Here is a 21,676-nt window from a genome sequence, read left to right as displayed (position 1 = left end):
CCCCTGACTTCTAAGGAGAGGGAAGGGGGGACTGCAGCTGAAAGAGACAATGAAGGAAATGCAATTGAAAGAGGGCTGGGATAAAAGTCTTAAGAGACCGAGGAGGAGCAGACAGTCCTGTTTTGGTAACAGGTCGTGGGGAGTTATTCTCCTCAGATTGGGCTTCATCATCACTGACCTCCAGCCCCTGTTGGTGACGTTGCTCCAAAGGACTTCATCAGGCATCCAAGAGCAGAGCCAGAACACATTCATGGAGCTTTACAAACTTAGAGCAGAAGTGAAAGGAAGTGAAGGGGCCCCATAGTAGCGGAGAGGCCTGGGCAATATGGCAGTGGGCAAGCACTTTCTAAGAACTCCCAGTTATGAGGGACTTTACCTGGTAAATGGATATTTTGATAGATTAAATAGAAGTTGGCAGAGCCTGAGTAATGCTGATTATCCTATTGTTATGGTGCTCTTTTCCCCTTGGCTAATGCAACCCAAGAAACAAGTGACCTATATTACTAGATGCATTCATGGAGTGAAGAGAGTCTGAAAGAGAGAAGAAATGCAGAAAGGATAATGACTCATTGACAGAACAGGTGTGCCAACTGAGACACAGAAAGAATGTAGGTGAGCCCTAGATTTTACTGTAGTATACCTGGCGACTTTTGCTCAGGAAATCATGGTGGGACAACATGGGTGGGATATACTTCGTACGACCAAAGAAGAATTAAAAAAAAAAAAAACTAAAACAAATATTTGAGTAGAATAAGACAGGAATGAAGGAGGTGTTACAGAAGACATAGACAAAAAATATTTTTTGAGAATTTTCTAGATTTCATCACTGTTTCACATAGATTATTTCTTCTGATTCTGTGACAACACTGTGAAGTGGGTAGAGTTTCACAGTCCCATTTTATAGATGAGTAAAAACATCGGGGAGGGGCGAGTAAAGGAATTGTCCAGAGTAAGTGGCAGGTGGGGAATTGAACCTAGGTTTGTATACTGCAGATCTCTTACTCTTGTGCTATTGCCCTAATGAGCAGTGACATTTTGTACCTTCTCTCTCATTTTATCTCTTTTATATAAAACATTTTATATTTTATATACATCATATATCTTAGATCTCACCAATCTATCAAAAAATCTCCATGTGACTCTGATAGACATAGAACGTCCACTTTTCCTGAGAATGACATTTGTAGAGTCGTAGGCTGTTTCTCTCTGATTTCCAATAAAGCTTATGGACATAAAATTTTTCAAGAATATTATTGGAAATAAATTTAAGGTGATATTTTAGTTGTTATTCTGAACACCTTGCGTCCACTTTGACTTTGTGTCCCACTGATGACACCTGCCATTTCCATAGGGGGTTCAGAAGATGGCTGACCACCTGGTGTAGAGGCAGGGGAACTTCTGGAAGGTGATGGAGGAAAACCTTAGAAAGCTCAGGTGGTGCTCGCTTCAACAGCACATTTACTACAATTAGAATGATCTAGAGAGGCTGAGTGTGGCCCCTGTACAAAGATGACCTGTAAATTCATGAAGCATTCTATATTAAAAAAAAAAAAAAAAAGAAAGAAAGAAAGCAAGCCTGGATGGCTGTGGCTGTGCTAGGCATGGCGATGCACTGCCAAGGTCCCTTTGGAGGGAGGATTTGTTGCCCTCGGTTCTAGGAGGGATGTCGGGAAACAGTCTACAGCAGTCAGCCCCTTTGGGAGCTGCCTCACTCAAGGGCACACATTCCAAGGGATTGCCCACTTCTAATAACCTATCAAGGCAGAGGATAAAAGTGCAACTATTTGGGCCCATTCAGGGGGGGCCAATAACTCTGAGGGGTTATTTGCTCCAACATTCCCAGTGGAATCAGCTGAGGCTGCTGGACCTGCATCTCCCTATGCCCACGCTGCTTCCCTTCCCTCCCTTCCAGAAGTGTGGATCCCAGAAACATTCCCTCTTTCACATCCTGAACCCTAAAGTCTTCCTCCTACTTCCTGGAGAGCTTGAACTGTAACAGTTCAACTTATCTATGCTTTCTTTTGGAGCAACAGTTGGTAATTTTCCGTAAAGGGCCAGCTAGTCCATATCTTAGCCCTCGCAGTCCAACCTCGCCTTTGTAGTGTGAAAGCGGCCACAGATAAGATGTGGATAAATGAGCATGGCTGTGCTCCAATAAAACTTTATTTACCAAAAAAGCGCTTGGCTGGATTTGGCCTGTGGATTTAGTTGCCAGAGAATTACTGATTACTGAGGATTATTGATTCATCTCAGAAGATTGGAGAATTCTGGAGAATCCCCGATTAATTTCTTCATGCCCAATATTGCATAAGTTTCAAAGTAATCATTAGTGTGCGTAGTGAGTGCTGAATGCTGGATAAAGCAGTAGGATACACTCTTAACAGAGCTCGCAGCCCACAAATACGGTTTCAGCATAAGACAGATTTATGATCTAATTGCTATAAGGTACTTTTAGAGGTTGTCTTCTGCTCTAGGCAGAGCTGTTCCCCTTCAGCCTGGTTCATTAGCGACTTGGCATGCCCTTCTCAGGATCCATGGAGATGGAGAAAGAAGACTCCCAAAGGGAAGACCGAGAGAAGGAAAGGGCCAAAGGCTTTGCCAGCACTTTTGCATATGTTATTTCGCTTCCTTCACACAAACTGTGGGTATTAGTGTTCCTGATCTGCGTTGGGAGGGATTCCTCAGAGACGGTAAGGAGTCTGGTCTGCAGGGCTTGTAAACAGCAGAACTGATTTTAAGCCCAGGGATGTGGGACTCCAGAGACCATGGCCTTTCCACTCCCCCCGGCTGACCCCCAGCTCGGCCTTGGATTGGGGATAGTTCCTCCTTAAACCTGATCATTTCTGCCTGCGAGGGCTTGGCGCAAAGAGCTGCATCCTGGACCAGCTTTCATGGCTCCGTTCCTGGGGTTCATTGGAGGCTGCGTTTCCACATTCTTGCCGTTGGCCAGCCCTGGGCCGTGGCATCTGATGAGTTGAGGCTTTTGGATGCCGGGGCCCGGCTGGGTGGTGCTGGCTTTGAAGTTCACTTTCAATCCTTGCAGGTATGAGCATGGTGGGGGCTGCGCACCAGGCCCTATCGCCTTCCTTCTGTCAGGCAGCTGTCATCACCCCACAGGGCTTTTCTTCACAGCCTGTTGCCAGGAAGCTGGCCAACTCCTCGGGAAGGTGAGAGAGGAAATTAGGAGGCTGGGGGCTGGAGGGAATCACGCCATCGTGCTCGTACCTTAGGGCTGATGGCAATAACACTGCTCTGGCATCTGGAGACCTGGCCCTAGCCCAGGCCCCGCTGCACATCAGCAGCGTGGGCCTGGGTGAGCCCTGCAATGTCTTTGAAGTGCTCTTCTCAGCCACGTAAGGAGGATCAATGTTCTAGCTCGCCCACCTACTGCCGGGTGCTGTTGTAACGCTCGACCTGAGTGACATGTGGAAGAAAGCAGCTGGAGAGGAAGCCGGGGCCTAGTCCAGTGGTTCTCTCCTGTCAGGATGCTAGAACCACCTGGAGGGCTTGTTAAAACAAGAGTCCTGGGGCCACTGTGAGAGTTTCTAATTCAGCAGACCTGGGGTGAGGCCTGGGACTTTGCATTTCGAACAAGTTCCTTACCCATCCTCCAAGACCCCTTTCAAGTTTCTTTTCCATGAAGCTGTTCTTAAGTATTGCAGTTCCAGCTTGGTTCTCCCCTGTTCTACCCCAGGCTGTCCTATGGTTGGTGCTCCTGTGGTGTAACAACCGCCCCCCCTGCCGTGAGCACCACCGTGGCTGCCTGGACTGCTCTCTTGGGCAGGATGCTGGAGTCACATCCTGGCTCAGGGCAGAGCGCCGGCACTTATTCACGTAGGTGTGGACAGGGAGGAGGCAGCGTGCGTAACAGATATTTGTCATCCCTGACTTAGAGACTCTACTGTATTTTCTGTGTGCCGGGCTTGTCTTTACAATTAAATTCTACGCTTCTTGATGACAGATGCAATGTCTTTTACTGCTGTCTCTTCTGTAGTATTTGGCTTAGAGCAAATCACCCTGAGCTCTGAGTCCTCTGTGCACAGGGCTGTCTGTGTCCTGTTCCTTTGGACTTTTGAAGACTAGCACAGCGCTACCAGGCTGTGGCGGTGGCTGCAAATCTTCTTTGCTCAATCAAATAATACTTTTCAAATACTGGAGGAATATCCCTCAAGTTTTTGTTCTGGTCACAATTTAACAGCTACAGACATGAAGCACTTTCAACTTAGTTTACGTCATCGACACACTGTGCACTATTTCCTTAAGCCCAGGCATCCAACAAACCATTAAGTCAGGCCTCAATTTGCAGTGTTTGTCAATTATGGTGGTCCCCAAATCTTTCTGCCCTGTTAATGTCAGTCTACCAGAGTGACCCCACGGAATGGGAGCTGGGAAGAGGTGCGCAGCAGCACACCTCTCGACAGTTTTTCCACCATGCACATAAAGTGGATGGAAATAAACTCAAAGCACAAGTAACTGTGAACTTATTAGGAAGTGATGGGTTTTGAGTATTTATTGATTGTTCATAAGTGTTTGCATGACTTAATTATGAGTGATGGCCATGAGTAACACCTAGTTTGCACAATTCCTGAAACTTTAACAACTGGTCCTCACGAAGTTCTCTTTAGCGCACCACTGAGGGAATTGGTATAGATGTGCAGAAGTTAGGACTTCTTTGATTGCAAGTAATAAAAGCTTAACCTAAATTGCCTAAGCCAAGAGGGATTATTTTGCCTCACAAAATTTAAAGCATAGAGAAGGGTAGGTAGGTCTGGCTTCAGGCCAGATGTCATTAGGACCTGTTCTCTCTTTCTGTCAGCTTTTCTGTCCTCTGTAGGGTGTCCAGATGCCTGCCTACAGCTCAGGCCTCATTGTCCCAGGTTTCAGTTGTCCTGAGAAGGAGCGAAGGCTTGGCCTCATTGGCTCTGATTATGGTCTTTGTTTGGCTCTGAACCAGGCTCTGGAGTGGGGGCAGTGCGAGGCTCTCTGCTACGGTCTGAGTTGTCTCCCTCCACCATCAGTTCATATGCTGAAATTTCAACCTCCAGTGTGATGGTATTTGGAGATAGGGGCCTTTGGGATTCAGTTAAATTTAGCTGTGCCCATGAGGATAGGGCCTTCGTGATGAGGTTAGCACCTTTATCAGAAGAGATGAGACAGCTTCCTCTTTCTGCCATGTAAGAATATAGTGAGAAGGCAGCCATCTGCAAGCCAAGAGGAGAGTCCTCATGGGGAGCCAAACCAGTTGGTACCTTGATCTTGGGCTTCCCAGCCTCCAGACTGTAAGAAATAAGTTCTTGTTGCTTAAGCCACTCAATCTATAGTATTTTGCTACGGAATCCCAGACTGATGTAGACTCTCCTTCTCCAGGCTCACCCTGGCAGCTTCACCCAAGCATCTGGACAGAGAGTGGAGTGGGGTTTCCTCAGAGGAAATTCCAGGTATCATTACCAGAAGGGTGATTGGAAGCAGACAGCAAAGCAAACATCCATGGTAAGCTCTCTCTCTCTCTCTCTCTCTCTCTCTCTGGACAGAAGGAATAGTATCTTGGTTCAGAGGGTTCAGGTATCAGGGTAGCCTTTCTGGAAATATGATTGGATCATTCCTTTTGTGTATAAGTGGGGGAAAAATAGGAGAGGAAAGAATGGAAACCCGAGGGGGGGGCGACAGTCCAAGTAGCTCCATGATTTGGGGGTTTGCTTTTGATGGCATTGAAAGTAGGCCACCTGAGAATGTGCCACTTTGGCATGTGGATTATTTCAAGCTGAAGAAAATCAAGACCTGAAAGACTCAGGAAGAGCTTTTTACCTTTCTCTTAACTGCCTAAAAGAATTTAGTTGGGGGTTCTGGTCTCAGAGAGGGCTATCAGCCCACCAGAGATAACCACCAGGAGTCTGGACTAGATGTGATAGGCTAGGAGGAGTTTGGAGGGGCCTGTTTGTTTGAACTCCTCTCTGTGTTCCATTGTCAGTTCATGGCACAATACACACTTTTTTTTTTTTTTTAATTTTATCAAATGTTTGCTATTCCCATCTTCCTGTGGATTGTCTTACTTCCCTTTGGAAACCAAGATCCCTTCCCTCTTCTCCTTGGCTCAGGAGCTTGTCTGTCATTTAGCCTAATAGCTTCAGGGTTCCTGTTTGTAGAAAATCAAATTTATTTGTTTTTCTCCTGTTAATCTGTCTTATGTCAATTTAATTATCAGGTCAGCTAAAGAACCTAGAAGGGAAAAAGAAAAAGGAAAAGTGTTCCTTCCCTACACCTCCTATCAGGGAAGCATGGCAAGATGTTTCTGGCAAAGAGGACTATTGAGAATTTTGTTCCATCAGTCCCTGGGTTCAAAACTTTGCTACTTGGGTGAGAAGATTGTGTCCAGGAATGGAAGCTCTAAAAAGAAGTACTTTTGCAGGGGGAGTATCTAGCTGGTACTAGGAGCATCTTGCTGAGGGTTCAATGTGAATTCTAGACTGACCAGCCATCACACCACTCCTAAAGACCTATCACTATTAGGCCAAGAGAAGGCCCTTAAATTTGGTGTGTGTAGTTATGTAGGTGCCCAGAAAAATGAGTGCAATGTGAAGATCACAGCCAATATCTCCACTAGGAAATTTTGGAAGAAAAACAGCTGGGGTTAGCAGTGGGCAGGTATGGATGCAGCTTTTTATATGAACTTCTAAGGAGGCGAAATGGAGAGAAACTGAATGGAACCAGATGTTGGGCTATCTGTTCCAGCCTAACGACTTGGTTCTTCAGGGTCAGTCAGGGCCATGGGTACAGGAGAGAATGCCAGGCTTCCTGGCTAGCATCAATTCCAAAATTCTCTATATCCCTGGAGGTCAACAAGACATTGACTTGGGGTTAGCCCTGTACTTTGGGGTTTTTGTGCAGTACAATGGGGCCAGGAGAAACTGGTCATATGCATGTAGGATATACGATACAGTGAGAATCTCCTATATATGCTGGGCACTGTGCCAGAGGTTACACACACACACACCATCTTGTTTGATTCCCTCAACTACTCTGTATTACAGTCAGTTGTCCACATTTGCAGAAGAGGAAACAGGCTCAGAGGCCACAGTTACATAGCTAGTAAGTGGCATTGCTGGGCTCTAACTCAGATCTTTCTGACCTCAGTGGCAGTGTTGATTCCCTCCATGTGACGATGAGCTGTAGATGTAGCAGCCCTTGGCTGAGCACTAATCATAAATAAAATCATCACTTTAGCTGTTCTTGAGGGCAGGGTTGTGTCTTGTTCACAATCATACCCCCAGTGGCTAGTGGTGAAAGTTAAGAAAATAAAGGATTGCATATACTTTTCTTAATGACCCTTGGCATAGGCATTTAAAAAAATTCCACTTTAGAAAAGAGGAAACTGAATGTCAGAGAATTTAGATACTTTTTCTAAGTCCTCAGAGACTGCTACTCAGTCTCAGGTTTGCATGAATTCAAAACTGATGATCTTTACATTTCTTGGTGTGTCTCCGCCCTTGACCTGCCCTGTGCTGTTCAGCTTCTCTCTCCACAGGGTATGTGCAAGCCAAATGTGGATGGGGAGAGGGTGGCTATGGTGGTGGGATGTGCACAGTTTGGCAATGAGAGAAGCCAAAAGTAGACCAATCCGAGCTGGATTCAGGCTCGGGCCCTACTCCATTTTCAGTTGGAGTATCTGTTTTATTTATTCTGATTTATTAGGATTTCTTTTTTTTCCCTTATGGGAGATTTTTTTTTTTTTTTTTTACTCTCAAGAACAGCAAATATTTCATGCAGAGAAAATATTATTCAGAGGTATCTTTGGTTTCTAAAGTTAACATTTAACTTATTAAAGTTATAAATTCAAAGACTTAGTTTTTCCTTAAAGGTCGATTTACAAATCTTATTATTCTATTTATAAGTTTGGTAAATGTCAATTACTTTTAAGGGAGACTTTGATTAATAATTAGACCTATTTATAGACTTACATAACTCTAACCTTTTTAAACATCATTTATGAATTGAATATTTTAATCTCATTTGAAGTCCTTCAATATCTTAACAAAATAAGCTTTCTCAACTTCTAAGTAATGCTTTTAAATTTTAATAAAATAAACTTAGACCGTGATTCTTGAAGTACTCTTAACTATTCCAATATCGTATATAACTTAGAAAGATTACACTTAAATATACAAGTCGATTACTCAGACATTTCAAATTGGGATTTTTAGTTCAGGTATATTTTATAATAGGGAAAACAACTTCTTTTGAGTACCAAAAAATTGGTACTCAAATAATACTCAAATTTTATACTACCAAACAGGCAAAGATTTATTCTTAATACATAGATATTAATGTGCTAAGTGTGATTCTCATAAACGTTTCTATTCTTAATTCTAAATTTTTCCAGAGTTGAAAGATGCTTATCCACTAAGGAAATAATAATGTGATCCCAAGCAATTTGGGAAGAATTCAGAGATTTTAGGATTGTAGCCTAGATCCTTGCCTGCCCTATTTATAGCCCACAGCAGGACTTCATCCTGCTACAGGTGGTCCGGCTTGCATACAGGGCTGCACAAACTGGTGTGGCCACACAGCTACTTCCAAGGGTTATCACTCCTACTTACACTCGTTTATTCCACTAAGCCCTGTCCAGACCACTCAGAGAAGCCTGCAACTTCTACATGAAGTTGCTACATGACTTAATTTTGCTTTCCTTTGTCTAGGATGTACTGATTTCTTTTCCATCTAGCTCCAATGACTTTCGACATTAATGGAATTCCATCTTCTTTCCATAGTCTTCCTGACCAGTAGGACCACACAATTCATACAGTTATTAAAATGATATCCAATTACATCCTGCAAATCTCACAGCTTCTAAGGCGGAACACCTGACAATGTTACAAAGGGTTCTATTGTTTAAAAGGATGTTTTAAAACATAACACTGGTGGAGTCCTTGAGGTTTAAGAGAAAGAGCAAATATTTTGGGAGCACCTGGTATGAGCCAAGGACTTTATGTACATTATTTTATTTGTCCTCCAACACCCCTTCAAAGTATTTATTTTTATCCCTGTATTCAAATGAGGAAGCTGAGTTCATGGTGTTTGAAGTTTCTTGAGGCCAAATCGCTACTAAATGATAGAGCTCGGACTAGATTTTAGGATCCAAAGTTCAGGATCCTTCCACTCTGCTACTTTTCTGGGTTTGGAAGGGTTTATTACCTGGCTCTCTGAACAATGGGGTAGTAGTCTCCTTGCCTCTGAACCTTGATGACAAAAACTTTCTAGTGTAAACCTAGTCTTTCCAGACAGTTGCAAGGCTCAAAAGCAATATCTGTTCTCCTTCCCCTCATGTTCCTTAAACCACCAAGATTAAGATTTAAGATTTCCAAGGATTTTCATGACAGCAGCAAATTAAGGGCAAGCTATAAGACTCATTACAGCCACAGTCTTGGGCCAATGTTCCAAGGGTCCTGAGAGGTTTGTATGATTTAAATCCCAACCCCAGCTGAAGGTGATGGAGTTCAGGTGGCCCCAGAATGTGTCACTTTGGCATGTGGATTATTTTGAGCTGAAGACAATCAAGGCCAAGCAGACTCAATAGCTTTTACCTCCCCTTTAACTGTCTAAAAGAATTTAAATAGGAAGTCTGTGCTAGGAAGAGAGCTATTCCCAAAGGTAACCTTGTTTTCCCCCCACTACATGAGAAGACTTCTCCGTATGATATGGCAAACATTTGTTTACCAAACATTTGCTCTTCCCTTTTTCCTGTAAATTGTCTTCCTTCCCTTTGCAGACCCAGACCTCTATTTCCCTTCTACTTGGGATGGCATATAAGCTTCAGTTACCTGCCAAGGGATAGAGCCTCTCATCTTTGTGGGGCTCCCATAGGCACATAATTAGAGTTGTTTTTCCCTTGTTAATGTTTTATGCCAAGTTAATTATTAAATCAGCCAAAAAAATTGGGAAAGGAAGAAAGAACAGTTTTTGTCTTCCACTGTTTTGGTGCCTAACATAGGGGTGTCCAGGGGCTGGCCAGTGCTCACTTCAGGGCTGCTACAGGGGAGGGATCCTGGGACCTCTGACAGAAGCTAGCAGAAGGTAAGAATTTTTACCATGTCAGCCTCCTGAATCCCTGTCTGCGGGGTCTGTTGGAGGTGAAAGAGGTGATAAGCCTTTTCTTTTTCTAAATTTAGATTGGCCGAAAATATTTGTGTGAGCTAGTTACTTGGATATAGGGACTCTGGTAAAGATTCTTTAGGAGTACTCTTGATTTCTACTGATCGCGTTCATCTCAGAAATGATCATTGTTTTCTTTTGTCTTTGTCTTTTGTGACATTTGTCAGGAGAAAAACCACAGGGTAGAAAGCAGGCATAGATCCTAGAAGTCTATTGTTTGAGCTGGCCTCACAGACTGGTGAGTTCAGGGTTCTTACCAGAAGGGCATCTGTTTAGATGGACTCTGTTGTGGGTCCCCTGTGTAAAAACCATCTGAGTTTTTCCTTTTGTCTTGTTCTATGTCCTGAGAACTTGGCTCTGTGACCAGTGAGAATATTGTCTCTGGTCTCTGCCATCTGGGAGTGTCCATACTGGTGTGCATCTGGTGGCCAGGCACTAAATGGTCAGGGGTTCTGAGATGTGAAGTCACAAACAGCATTTTTAAATGTTGTTCAGCTGTGCCGGCTCTCAGGGGAGTTTGTCTTGAGGGGTCCTGTCCATACGGGCCTTTGTTGTCTCAACCTTTGTTGTCTTGTTAATGGTGGGAAAGCCCTGTTCCTGTAGTGCCTGCCTGGTGTCACTGATTAGCATGTCTGTGGTGTCGAAAACCAGCCTCTGTGCTTCGGGGCCAAAATTTAACTTGAAGATAGAGTTTGGGATGCAGAGAAATAATAGCTTTATTGCTTAGGCAGGCAAAGGAGGCTGCAACAGGTTTTGGCCTTCAAAACCTGCAAGTCCTCCTGAGGGAAGGGACTGGGGGGCTTTATAGGGAAATATAGGCTCTAGCTGGTTTTAATAGGAATTGTGTATGTGCTACCACCAGCCTCCTTTGTCATGTCTTTACGGTGGAACTGGGTTCTTGAAACAAAAGGCTAAAAAGGGAGGAGCAGAGGTTTGTGGAAGAGAGGAAAAAGATTACCTTAAAATCAAGCTTCACTGAAGCATTTGATTTTTGTTCAGTTTTATGTTTTTAAGTGATTTCAAAGGCATCTCACAGTCCCGAGAGACTGTTTTCTCTACACAGTTCTTGTCATTGGTGACAACAAAAGCCTTCAGTTTCTTAGGTTAACTTTGATAGTGAACTTTCCAGATCTTGTGAGGGCTGCATCTCTTGCACTTTCTTGTGGGACACCTCTTGTGCTCTTGGTTAAGCCATAAAAAGGCTTATGGGTTTGAGTTACTACTGAGGTTAATAAACTCTACTTGTCAATAGCCAGGGAATGGATCTTTTGCATTGAGAAGGCTCCTATATGTGAAAAAAAAATTTTTTTTTAGAGAGCACTCATTTTAAACAATCATTTTATTGGTATCTATGGAAAGACCAAATTAAAAAGTGGATGCAAAGAAGTATAATGGCTAGCCTTGGGGGCTCCCTTAACTAGGTGAAAGAGCAGAAATTAAATTTAGAACAAAATTAAAGTCCACATCCAATGTAAATTCCTCTTTTTAAAGTCTGGCCCCATCTCAGCAAATTCCCTTAACTTCCCAAATTCCTCCACCTTTCCCAGAAAATTCCTTACACACTCCACTGCCTGTTTTAGCTTTCCTTTTGCTACAAGATTTACACAGAGCACTCCAGCCTAATCTCTAGGCCCAAGGTATGCATTCTTTCTCTGTTCTTTAAAGATGTAAATCTTACCATGTCTTTGAAATGTAAACACCTCCTGAGGTAATTAAAACTGCCCAGACTGAAAAAAAAAGGGTGGGGGGGGGGGGGGGAGTTGGGGAGGAAGAGGTCTTTTAAAAATACAAATGCTAAATAGTCTCTCTTGCCCAGATTCTAGATCATGGCCTCCTAAATATCACCTGTCAAGAACAATACAAATACAAACAATACAGTACAAATCTTAAAGTCTTCACCACATGTAGTAAAAAGCTTCAGCCATCTGAGCACATAAATGTAACTTTACTCCAACCAGTACTTATAAACTAGTGAGTTTTATATTGTTATACCTGATTCATGGCTGAAATTTTAAAATGAAAGCAAATCCTGAGATTTTCAAGAGTGATCTAAGTATGATTGTTAAGAACAAGTGAATTAAATAGATGCAAATGAAATAAATTTTAGGTGAACTTTATAACTGTCTTATGGATGTGTATTCGAAAATAGTTATCCAATTCTCTTTGGTGACTCCCACAGATAAGAGTTTTCCTAAGGTAAATTAATCGGTAGAATTTTATTGATTATCTAGATCATTTCCAAATAAGATAAAATACTAAAACTTAATTACTAAACACTAAACATAAACTTTCTTTTACAGAGGAACTGAAGATATTTGGGTCCATTAGTAAAAACAGTGTGCTATACTGAAAAATTTACTATGGGAAAACATATCTTTTCAGAAATTATAAAAAGTGCTCATGAATTTACCAAGCCCCAGAATGCTAATGTTAAAGACAGTTCATAATCATTTGTTTTTAAATTTTCCTAAAAATCAAGGTTCTTAAGGGTTAAAATTCTAATATATGTAATTATAGGTGCTAGAAACAAGGGACACTTCTCCAAACACAAGGAGAGAAAGATGTGTTTTCAGTGACAGAAGGTATAAGGAATGGAAATGCATTTTTATTGAGGAAAAAGTAATATTTTCCTACAGAAAGGCTAGTTATTTCAAAATGAGCAAGAGGAAAAACAGGACAAAATCTGAATGTAAAAAAGAAAGTTGTAGAAGGTTTGTGGAAAAGGAATCTTTGGAAAGGAATTTTAATGTGTGGTCAAGCTGGCTAAGATTAGAATAAATCTAAATAAATTTTTAACATTTAAAAAACTTTTTATTATTATTATTTTTTAAGATTTATTTATTTATTCATGAGAGACATAGAGAGAGAGGCAGAGACATAGGCAGAGGGAGAAGGCTCCTCACAGGAAGCCTGATGTGGGACTTGATCCCAGATCCTGTGATTAGGCCCTGAGCCGAAGGCAGACACTCAACCACGGAGCCAACCAGGTGTCCCATAAACATTTTTAAAACTTTTTTTTTACACTTTTTTAATAATTAAGTTTGAATGTCAAGAATAAGCTGCTACAAAAATTAGAATTTAATTTTCTCTCTATTAAAAAGATAGTTTCTTGAATTATTAGTGTGCTCTTGATAAGAGATTATAAAATGTTTTTCTTTCCCCTTTAATGTAATATAAGTAGAAGACAAAGATTTTGTGTCTTGTCTAAATAATTCCCTCTGTGTCTTTGTCAGATCTTTGATTACTTAAGAAGGCTAAGTCTTCTCTATTATAACAATTTTTTAGACAGCTATTTAATTTTTTGTATTCTCCTGTGAAATCTTTTTTACTATGGTTAAATGGATAGCTAAGTATTGTTTCACAGCGACCTATGATCCTATTTGAACAAAGGTTAAAAATCTCTGATATTTTTGACAAATTTCCCTCAAATTCCACTGAAGTGTTTTGACCTTGAGCTAACTTTGTAATTTTATACAGGTACCCTGGAAAATTGCAAAAGATTTGTTCTCTCTCCTTATTTAAAACAAACAAACAACAAAAAAAGGGAAGATGTTAAAATAGTATTTGATATGTTAAATTGCATGAAGGTTTTATCAAACAAGAAGTAATACTAAGCCTTCTTCATGTTGTATAGGTATATAAGTATTCTATAAATTGTATGAAATTCCTAGAAATATGTTATTAATCGTAATTCTAGCTATTATCCTAAAATGTTATGTTTCAAAGAAATAAACAAATCTCCTTGCCAATTGATTGTAATAAACTCTCATCATGTCTTTAATTATGGCCATTTTTAGGTCTTTGATCACTTACAGATTGTTATTGTTTCACTCTGATACTTTTGTGAATGTGTTTGCAAAAGTGCTTCAAGAGGACTCATGAAAAGTATTCTAGAATACAAGTTTCTGCTAACTTTAAAATAAAAAAAAACTGAACTGGGTAAGAATTTCTAGAATTGATGGAAAAACTGAATTCAAGTAGAACAAATATTGATAACACGGGACTGAATTGAGGAGGATTATAGTTTTTTATGACTTTTTTGTTTGAAAGACTGCTGATGTTTAAAAAATGATTTGTTTTTTTCTAGATTGAAAGAAATCTTTCTTTTAGGCAATAGACTTGAGCAGTGGGAACCTGAGTAAGGTAAAAGAGCCCACAGTAACCACAGGTCTGAATGCAAACAAGCTCACTAGGCCACCCACCTCCAAATATCCGTATGTCCTAGCTGACAAGTGGGCTACTTGGAATTATGCACAGTACCCCCCCCCCAAAAAATAATAATCCATGTGTTTCCATACCTCCTCATCCCCCGTCCTTAACTATAGTTCCCTACCACTGTCCTGTGTCAGACATTCTCTTCTCTTCTGTCCTACTTGCTGTTCCCTTGCAGTGCATTCGATAAATGTCTCTCTACTTTGTTCTGCCTCAGGTGAATTTGTTCACTCCCTGTGCCACCTGCTTCCACCTGGTTGGGTCAGTCTACAAATTTTTTTTCTTTTTTTCTTACTTTTGTGAACAAAGATGAAACATTTATCTTTTTCTCTTTGCTTGATCCTCCAGAATTCATAAACTCTTAGTGAGTACTCTTATTTTCATGGCAATATAGTTATTTACACGTATTCAGCTTGTGGTCCTTGTAACAGGATACAGTTAGAAACATTGGTTATATCACCAAGGATTTGACTGAGATGTTATATTTGAGAGAGAAACACACAGACTCAGATAAGACCAGACAGCTTTAAGGAACTAAAGTTGACTTAATTGAACCAGTCCCTTGAAAAACCAGTCTGGTATCTTGCTTACAGAGTTCCCAGTAGCCTTTATAAGGTGAGTAAGGAAGGATACATCCTGGCAGGCCCAGGAACCTCAGGATACTTTGAGGACCTCAATAAGAGAGAAATTCACCCAAATCTATAGGTATTACAGGTAAAGTCCAATGCAAGTCTTTGACTTGGCTGCTTAGCCCCGAGAAGCTGTTAAAAGTCCCATCTGAGATTTCTTATATAAAGCTCCAGCAAAGCAAATAAAAAAGAGTATATAGTTAGTCATTATTCTTGCTGCATTTATGTAAATGATCAAGCAAGTTGATTCAAATGGATAATTTCTAAACTAAATACTTAACTATGGTTCTCTTTAATAAAAATGGGAATGAATTATAGGGAGAAAAATTATATATCTGTAGAAACTGTAATACACACTCATGGAATTACATTCTAGTCTGTTAATTGTCTTTGAGGCTTCATTTTCTACCTGTAAATGGACTAGATCCTGAATTCTACTTTCCTCCAGTATTTGGCTATAATTATCCAAACTAGCATTCCTAATTGTTCTCCCACCCTTCTGACTTAGAATCAATAAGAACTAAAACTGCCCTTTTCCAAAGCCATGCAAGCCATACCTGGACAACCTAATATAAACCACAGAGAAATCACCACAACAGTTCATATATAGACCATCTCCACACCTATGGCTATGTGGCCACCACTTGCCCTCACTCCATCTGAAGATGCTTTGAACTTGACATCTAGAAATCTTGACTAGCTACCCTCAGAACTCAGAAACTGGTTTATAATTTGTTCCAATCATTGACCATTGTTTTCCTTTTGTTTCCTGGGAAATACATTAAGTACCTGATTTCTTGTACAATATAGGCCTAACTTTGGGATCCTAGCTGATCACCACCTCCTAAAATGAGACCTTACTGTTTAAGTGCACTGACCTAATTTTAAGATTACAAGATTAATTCAATGAAATAAAGGAGCAACCTACTAGCTCAGTTTTTAATATATGAAACATCCAGGGAAGTTTCAGAGGAGGGAACTGATGGGGTTCAGGGCAGGCCTTCCCAGAATGTGCTGCTTTGGCATGTGGACTATTTTTTGTTGAAGACAGCCAAGTTTAACAGAATCAAAAGGGCTTTTTGCCTCCCCTTGAATACCTAAAAGAATCTAGATAGGAAGCCTATTTCAGGAAAAAAGCTATTACCAAAGATAACTTGTTTGTGTGTGTGTGGTTGTTGTTGTGTGTGTGTTTTATATAAAAAGGATTTCTCCACAGGGCATAGCATACATTTGTTCACCAAACATTTTCTTTTTTCATCTTGTGTATTGTCTTCCTCTCATTTGAAGTCCCAGACCCCTACCTTCTACTTAGCTCAGGAGGACACATAAACCTCAACTACCTGACTGTTAGAGAAAGCCTGTCATGTCTTCGTGGGGTTCCCATGAGAATACAATTAAGTTTGTTTTTCTTGTTAATTTGTCTTATGTCAATTCAATTATTAGACCAGCTAAAGAACCTAGAAGGAAAGAAAGGAAATCCTAGTACTCCTTCCTGGAAACCCTTGGGCTTTCTTCCATCTCTAGGAGGCATTCAAACAGTTCTAAAAATTAGTACTTTCTGCCTCCTACCTTTCCTTGGCTTCTTTTCTGTTTGCCCAGGTGAGAGCTCTTCCCCACCAAGTCCCAGTGTGGCTTAGGACTCACAGCTTCTTAGGGAAGAGGATTGGAACTTAAGCCCACAGGCTGTAATGGTTGAGCCAGTTCCTCTGTGGTGCACAGGCCAGCTGAATGATATCTTTTCAGTCACCCTGAGTGATTGCCTGACAGGGAAGAAGGAGAACTCTTTACCCTGGAAGTAGGATGTGTCTGTAGAAATTCATTGTCTCTTTACTGAGGGTTGGAGCCAGCAGAGTGGGTAAGCTTCCAACAGAGCTTCAAGCAGATGACTGCATTTGAGTGACACCTGATGTGGAGACCCGGTGTCAGCCCACAGTAGACTGAATCCACAACAAAAAGATCTTGGGACTGAGGAAAAGGGTCTTTGATTCCTGTCTTGGCTTTCTTATTGACTAGCTATGTGATTTAGGACTTTGAGAGCCAGGACTCTTAAGGTGGGGATTATTTTGATTATTTTCACTTTGTGAATTATGCTCCCTCTCTCCCCCACTATTTAGAATTTTTATTTTATTCCATTAAAAAATGTTCTTTTAGACTTTTTCAGATGTAGGCTTTAGAAAGTCATAAATCATTTTCATACATGCATCAAAAACAGGAAAATATGAGTGAAATAAGCTGATTAAGGTATTCCTAAAATTTCTTCACTTTTCTGAAAATTGTTTTGGCTTAGGCATCTAAAAACTACATTTTTCTGCACAATTGTTTTGAATGCTGAGTAAGGTTGTAATGGCATATTGATAAAACGGTGGCAAGGAAGGTACCTACCCAGAATGCCTAAATCCTGCCTGACTAATCACATTCCCAACAAGCCTTCTGAGATTCCTTAGGCCCTACACAGCCAAGGAACAATAGTTGAGTACGAATAATAGTGTCACTTGCCCATCAGCATGGATAACTCGCATCAAACTAAGAACTCTGATAAAAAATCCTTGGAGCCCATGTCATGGGGGGCCTAGATGAAGACTTCTGCTCTGGTCTTAAATCTCAATTTGGGACCACCTTGGTCAGGTGGGGATTAAAGTGGGAACTAAAAGGTAGAACTGTCCATTTTGTACCAAGAGATTTTTCCTGAAGTTTTTCTGTGTTCTAATTTCTTCATCAAAGGATTAGCTCAGAGCACTGTATATAGCCACAGGCAGTGGGACCAGATCCATTCTCTCAACTGGCATGGGTACCAGTTGCTGAGCCAGGGACAACAGCTTGAGTCTCAATTATGGGGTTGGGTCAGACAGTCAAAAGGAGATGCCTGAAAGGAAGTCAGTGATTCGGTGGAGCTCCATTGTTTTCTGGAAGAGGAAAGCTGTTCAACATTAATAGCCACATTCATCCTGCAGACAAAAGAACATTTGGTGAGAAGATTCACCTTCCCCCTCCCAGCCACGCCTTCTCTTATCACTTCACAGGATGCTGAACAGACAGAAGGTATTTAAACCTGCTGGTTTGGGTTCAGTTTCTCATCCCACTCTAGATAACCAGCACTTTTTCCTTTTCATTATGGAGACCAGGCAGGGAATTGGGAATAGGTAGGTGTTAGCGATGGAAAATGATCCTTTCTCCCAAATCAATAAAAAAAAAAAAAAAAAAAAAAATCAAACTTCATGTTCCTAAGTGGCCTTGAGAAACCTTGGCTAAAGTTTCCTGTTAAGTTCCCAGGAATAGCTAAGAAACTACTTAAGGCAAACTCAGGGTGACCTAGCCATCTGTACTTATCTGAGCCAGTGAAATGGATTGGGACACCCTGTGAGGCCAAAAAGATATGAGTATGGCTGTGTTTCAAAGTGGTTACAACCATGGGTTTGGAGCCACAGAGAGCTGGATTTGACTCTTGGCCCTGTTACTTATTCTGTGAGATTGGACTCTCAGCTCTCTCTGAACCTCAGTTCCCATCTCCAGAGATAAATGATAACAATCCCCACCTTAAGAGTGCTGGCTCTCCTTAAGCAGTCAATAAATGATAGCTGTTATTATTGCCTGGGGAGGGAAGACTAGGGGTAGATGACTTAGCACAGAACTGGGCATTTAGCATTGAAATATCTCTTATGTTCCACTGTCTTCCCCTCACTGCACTTTTTACTAATGTCTATGAAACCTTGACAAATTGCAATGTCTTGCCTAAAATGACATAATGAAGAAGATGTTATTGAGTATGGTGAGGTGAGGTGTGTGTATGAATATATGGTATCAAGCAGGGAATGAGAATAAATTTATAGTTCTTAGATTACTGCGACAGTGCCACTAGCAGGTGAAATCAATCATTTTGATGGTTGGATTTTTCTTCCATTTTCTGGATAAACATACAAGTCTTTGGTTTTTAAAGCTCCCCAGCATTTTTCTGGTTTTAATTAAAACCAATAACTATAGAAATAATTGTGTTTCTATAAATACCAGCAGGAACTGAATCCTGGGTACTGTGTAAGAGCCCATGTATAAAGGGGAATATTCTGAGACTTTATTCAGCCCTCATCATTAGGATACTGGTATTAATGTTGTAAGTGGCTGCAAGCAGCTTTAACAGTAAGGAATACAGTGAAAAGTCTTTCAACACCAAATAGCTAGTCTTTCCTGGGGAAACAGAATCTGCTTCTGAGGAATAATCTAGCTAGCTGAGAGAATCTGGAAATCCATGTGTGGCCATTTACTACAGGTGAATATTTTATTCCAGAGATTGTTAGGTGAGAGACTGAGATACTTTCTTTGAAAGTTCCTACTTCTATTGCTAAGCCTAAGAGCCAGACAAAGGGCTTGGGAAAGATCTAAGGAAAAGTGAGATTCCAAGAAGGGTTGGACATTATAAAAAAAAAAAAAATCACAGAATGGTCAGCTTTGGAGGAATCTTAGAGATTAGTTAATATCCTGATCCAAAGCACCCATTTTACAAATGAGATCCACATAGATGGAGTGCCTAAGATCACTGGAGACTAGAGCCCAACTTTTCAGATGCCTGGTCTAATGCATCAGAGATTGTCACCTATTTGTGGGATGCCTTCTGGGTATAAGGGTATGGAAAGTATAAGACATCCTACCTTACAGCATGGCACTTAGTGTGTAGTCAGACAAATAAGGTGTGTAACCATGGAGTCATAACAATACTTCCAGGCATGTGTGATAGGCAACATCTGTGTGATGGGAGCTGAGACAGAAGAAGGAGAGATCTCATTATTGATGGGCAAGGGAAGCTTCTAAAAGTTGTGGGCCTATAGGAGGGCCATGGAGGATGTATATGATTTAGATGGAAGGAGAGGAAAGCCATTCTAAGAAGGAGAAAGATGTTCAGAAGAGCCAAGTTAGAACAGCAAGAGGAATATTTGTGATTTAGCAACAATTTGGCAGAAGTGATAAGTTTCCTGGGGTCACAGAATGTTAGAACTGGGAGATACTTCAAAGATCATCAAGTTCAGTCACCTCATTTTACAGTTGAGAATATTAGGTCCAGAAAGTTAAAGTGGCTTGCCCAAGTTTATACACCTACAAAGAGCAGACTGGGGATTAGGGTCCTGGCCCATGACTTCTCACCCAGTACATTTTTTACTGTACCCTGCTGACTCTAAGAAAGTGATAATAGAGTGATCACTGAGGACCTTGCATGAGACACAATATGTTTGTATGGGAAACCTCTGAACTGGGAGGTAACACATAGAGTGGTACCTCAAACAGATTGAGCTGATGGCGATATGCAGGATGGATGGAAGGGATTAAGTGGAGAGACCAGTTAAAGAGGCCCCAGACCTAGAACAGCTATGAGATAATATGAACTGAGATGGTAGGAGAGAAAATGAAGAAGAAAGGATGAATGTGAGAGAGAGAGGCTATGGGAGAGTCAGGCAATGAGAGAGGATGGAGACAATGACTACTCTGAAGTCCAGACTTGACCACTTGTCCATAGAAGAAACCACCTTATACTTTTCTCCCGGCTTTTGCTGTCAATTGCCCTTCGCCCTTCACACATGTATTCATTCTTCCTTTCAATAAACATTTTTGAGCCTGTGGAAGGTGTTCCATATTCACCCCAGCCAGTGACCAACTGAGTGTGATGTTTCTGTTGTTTTCTTGGGATCTGCCCCCTTGAACTCTTCTTGGTCAGTTGTTAGAGGAGAAATAAGGAGAACAGCTTGGTCATTGAAAAGAAAAAAAAAAAATAGAAAAACCCTGATTGTCAGGGAGGGTGTTGAAAAGCCAGCAAGATTTCAAATGGGAGAAGGATCAAAGTGTCTTGAGAAGGGAGGAGGCGGGCCCTGTGCACACAGAAGCTCCTGGGTCTTAGGGAGAATAAAAGATCCCTGTGTGATGGCAACAAAGGCACTGTTGTGCATTCACAGCTAGGGGCCTGCAGGGGTGATGAACAGCATTGGCCCTGAGGGCAGGCTGGGGTGGCTCTAGGCTCGGACTGCTGCCCCCACTCAGGAAAGAGTGGAAGGGCCCTTGTGTCAACTATCAGAATGAGGATGGGTGCTGAAGGCTTTCAGAGGGAGACCCAGAAACCACAGCTTTAGAAGCCTGAGGCAGCTGAAGGGCAGAGTCTATGCTTTCCTTCCCCTTCATCCCATCTCTCATCGATTCCTACCCCATCCTGATCTTTGGATACCTTTAATAATTATCGTTTGTCCTTCTCCTCTTCTTGGCTATTGTGACAGTTTTTATTCCAAAGGTTTAGTCTTATCAACTGGACTTGAACAAATCACAGTGAATAGATCAGATACACAGACCGACTAGTAGATGGGTTCTAGCCATATGGAAAAGCATTCTGTTATGCATCTAGGCCAAACATAATGTTCTAGGCACAGAGGAGACTTCAAAATGGTTTATTTTACTTTTGTTTCTATCTTCTAATAATACCAAGTAAAAATAGAGTAGAAGGAGGTCCAGAAAGCAGGTTAGGGAACTATGGCCAAATACTCCAAGTCAAAGAACTTTCTATTTACCTTTCAAAATATATAACTATTGTAAATGTCCTCTGGTTGCCTCTTGTACCCTTTGAGGTCAGGGGTTGTAGAGAAGTGCTCTGGAACCCTTGCTCCACTAGTTCCTAGTGTGTGATTTGGGGTAAATTACTGAATTTCTCTGGATTTTGTTCT

The 21,676-nt window shown here is 41.3% G+C and overlaps 1 long non-coding RNA gene and 1 other non-coding gene across 2 annotated transcripts in view; both read left to right on the top strand.

The window, feature by feature from the left end:
* The first annotated feature begins 1,437 nt into the window (after positions 1-1,437).
* LOC112920399 (U6 spliceosomal RNA) lies at positions 1,438-1,544 on the top strand. Its single transcript, XR_003235060.1, has one exon. It is a non-coding gene; the product is annotated as a U6 spliceosomal RNA (small nuclear RNA).
* An 8,410-nt stretch (positions 1,545-9,954) lies between these two features.
* Positions 9,955-21,676, top strand: part of LOC140594915 (uncharacterized) — a 162,912-nt gene continuing 151,190 nt past the window's right edge. Inside the window, exon 1 of the long non-coding RNA XR_011996188.1 lies at positions 9,955-10,068. This is a non-coding gene — a long non-coding RNA (uncharacterized lncRNA). The remainder of the gene's footprint in view (positions 10,069-21,676) is intronic.

The sequence above is a fragment of the Vulpes vulpes genome, chromosome 12 (genome assembly GCF_048418805.1).
Source record: "Vulpes vulpes isolate BD-2025 chromosome 12, VulVul3, whole genome shotgun sequence".
NCBI lineage: Eukaryota > Metazoa > Chordata > Mammalia > Carnivora > Canidae > Vulpes > Vulpes vulpes.
Note: the sequence above shows the minus strand (reverse complement) of the source record. Positions and strands in the feature narration are given on the sequence as shown.